The sequence below is a fragment of the Mandrillus leucophaeus genome, unplaced genomic scaffold, assembly GCF_000951045.1.
Source record: "Mandrillus leucophaeus isolate KB7577 unplaced genomic scaffold, Mleu.le_1.0 Scaffold708, whole genome shotgun sequence".
NCBI classification, from domain to species: domain Eukaryota; kingdom Metazoa; phylum Chordata; class Mammalia; order Primates; family Cercopithecidae; genus Mandrillus; species Mandrillus leucophaeus.
In genome coordinates, this window is record NW_012107675.1 from 323,344 (window position 1) to 326,973 (window position 3,630).

The window sequence follows — 3,630 nt, forward strand, 5'->3', positions numbered from 1 at the left end:
CTTAGGATTTAGCGGGGGATTGGGAAGATTTGAGGTTTATGGTTAGTTCTTTAAAATGATGCAGCAGAGTCAGGTGAACACCCACTCCTAGAAGACATGAAATGGGTTAGAGGAGTTGTGAGTAAGATGATTTAAAACTGGGCCAGGCGTGGTAGCTCATGCTTGTAATCCCAGCACTTTGGGAGGCCAAGGCAGGTGGATCACCTGAGGTCGGGAGTTCGAGACCAGCCTGACCGACGTGGAGAAACCCCGTCTCTACTAAAAATACAAAAAAAAAAAAAAAAAAAAATTAGCCAGGTGTGGTGGTGCACGCCTGTAATCCCAGCCACTCGGGAGGCTGAGGCTGAAGAATCGCTTGAACCCGGGAGGTGGAGGTTGCAGTGAGCTGAGATCACGCCACTGCACTCCAGACCAGGCAACAAGAGCAAAATTCCCTCTGAAGAAAAAAAAAAAAAAAAGTGAAACCTACATTAAGCTTCCTTTAATGAAACCCACCTTATTCTATCAAAATTTAAAACACACACATAACTTTAATACAGCAATTCTACATGCTAAGTGATATAGGTATAGGGATATCCACAATAGCTTTTTCTTCTACAACAGCAAATGGTTGCACTTTCATAGAGTACCGGTTAAATAAATGACCTGCATAATAGAATACTATCCAGCCTTTAAGGGAGTGGGAGAGTGTTGACATGGGAGGACCTCCAAGATGTATTAATTTAAAAGTACGGTGAATAGTATGAAAAATCTGCTCTCATTTTTGTATGGAGAAATACATATGCAATTATATTTATAAATACAGAAGAGTTTCTCTGAAAAGATGGATCAGCACTGGTTATAGCAGGTCGCCTGTAGTGAGGAATGAGATGGCTAGGGGGAAGAAGAGGGTAATTTTTTAAATTGTTTCTCAAATGCATACATTACCTCTCAAAATTTTTTATTACAAACACCCTCTTCTCTCTATTAAAAATGTGTCTTTGTATCAATTGTGGTACACTGAAGTTAAAAATGCATTATTGTCAAGTTGATTAATTTCTAGACTATCCAGACCTAGACTTGTTTTTTTCTCTCTTTCTCAGCAGAAGATGTGGGTGGTGGTGTCATTTAAGTGTATAATACTGAGCAAGTCAGTCATCCATGTGGACTCAGATTCTTCATTTGAAAGTGATGATCTTAGACTCAAGATGAATGCCAAAAAATATCTTGCTGGTCTAAGGTGCTATCATTATATAACTTGATCATGCATATTTGAAAATAAAGCAACAAAGTGACAAAGAGAATCTGGGTGGATGTCAGAGGGTGAGTTCTGGTGATGGCAGAATTGTAGACAACTACAATTTTCCCAATATATTTCATCGTTTGACCACTTTATAAATTCCCTTTCATTTCTACTCCATTCACCTTTAAAATACCCAAGAAACAACAAAAAAGGCATATTCAACTGAAGAAATTTATTTACTTTTTTTCTAGGTACATAGATGACATAATTATAGACAAGTTTTGATACATAGGAAAACCCTTCTGTCCACCTCTCTTTATGCTAAATGAATCATCACAATAATTTTTACAATTTTTAAAACAATACACAGCTTTCTTGGGCTGAAGCAATTGCAAGAACATATTGGTACTGGTATATTACAGCTACTTACAATGTTTTTAAGAACAGCAATGGAGAAAAATAAGTTATTTAAATATTGATTTCATATACAGAAAGTGCAATGTTGTTAGTTGTTATATAACTTGCTCGACAGTTTCTTTTCTCTATCAATTTTAAATCAAGATAACTTGGACTCAGACTATTATATTTTTTTCTGAAAATAATACAGTACACACATGGCAGCAGTGACTTGGTGAGTTGACCTCTTTTGCTGCAGTTATGAAAGCAAACTTTATTATGTCAGGAACTGATTTCCAATAGGTTAGTAATTTCCAATTTCACCCATACCTGGGGGTTCAGGACAGAGAAAAGGGCCTCTAACTAAGGCAAGGCCATGAAACAATATCTTAGTTATCTGGGTACGTAAATAGTACTAGTTGGAGCTGACTGCATTTCCTTCCAGACAGCTTTGAAGTGAAAATCATACACAATGTTATGTGTAGCTACCTGAGCCGAACTGCCTTTCCACGTTTCTTTTGTGCTTTCCAAAGACAACAATTTTCACCATTACTCAAAATTCTGTACCAAATGCAACCGATTAAAACTGGATATTGCTGAAGCCTACCACCTGTTCACTAACATCCACAGGCAGCCTCAATCCACCTCAGTCAAACGTCACACCCAAACATTCAGCTTTTCTCAGACCAAATTAAGTGTTTAAAGAAAAAAAAAAAGACCAAACGCTAAATATATTTTTAAAATATTTAAACAACACAATAAAGTAAAAACAACCTCAGACCCCTCAGACTAGACATTCCCACTGAAAATTCTTTGTGGTCCCTGAATTTGATTTTCTATGCAAAGGCATTGATTTCCAAACAAGAGTGATAAAAATATGGTTTGGCATTCTCAAAAACTCCAGAAAGTTCCCTCCTCAGCTGTGACTTTCACTTAAATGAAAATCCTTCATTGAGAACGAATTAAAACTTGGAAATTCACATGAGATTTCTCCCTCTCCTTTGTTACCTCTTACACAACTTTTGTGTGTTTTTTTGCTCAGCTTAAACAATGACAGGATCTGTCCAAATGTCCAGCCGAGGTATTTTGGGAGCAGGAAGAAAAGCCTGTCTGCAGCACCCGCCTCCACCACAGCACGTGAAATGCATTAACGCTTTAGCTATACGAGAACCCTGCAGCTTCCTACATTGCAAATAGGCTAGGCCACAACCCGAGAGGACAAACATGAGCCGTTTTTAAGAGTTCAATAGAAATTTGGCAGCTTTAGCTTTTTATTCTACATTTCCACAACTTCTTCACATGGCATCTTATAGAAGATGAAAATTATTAAAGAAACATGCATTCTTTTTTAAAAATGCATACTAATGCATGAAAAAAATACATCACCTGAGAATGTCTTTTCCCTCAGAAACATGGATCCAGACATAAGCAATATGCTAAAGATGGCTAATTTATGAAATCACTTCCCCTCCAACCCAAGGGAAATTATTTGTTTTAATAAGTAGATGAAATATTATAAAACTTTCAACCAAGGGCTTGTGGTCAAGGTGTTTATATTATAAATGATTGCCTTTTATATTTTAGATGATTGCATTTGATGCTTAAAATAGTGTTCGTGATAAGAATGTAAAGGAAAATCATTTTGTAAGCAATGGAAACCTTAATAGTTTGTTAAAATTTACTGTTTGCTAGAAAACCAGACACTAGACTAAAAGAGGATAGAGGCCAGGTGTGGTGGCTCCCACCTGTAATCCCAGCACTTTGGGAGGCCGAGGCAAGTGGACCACCTGAAGTCAGGAGTTCAAGACCAGCCTGGCCAACATGGTGAAACCCCATATCTACTAATAATACAAAAATTAGCTGGACATGGTTGTGGGTGCCTGTAATCCCAGCTATTTGGGAGGCTGAGGCAGGAGAATCACTTGAACCTGGGAGACTGAGGTTGCAGGGAGCCAAGATTGTGCCACTGCATTCCAGCCTGGGCAACAAGAGCGAAACTTCATCTCAAAAAA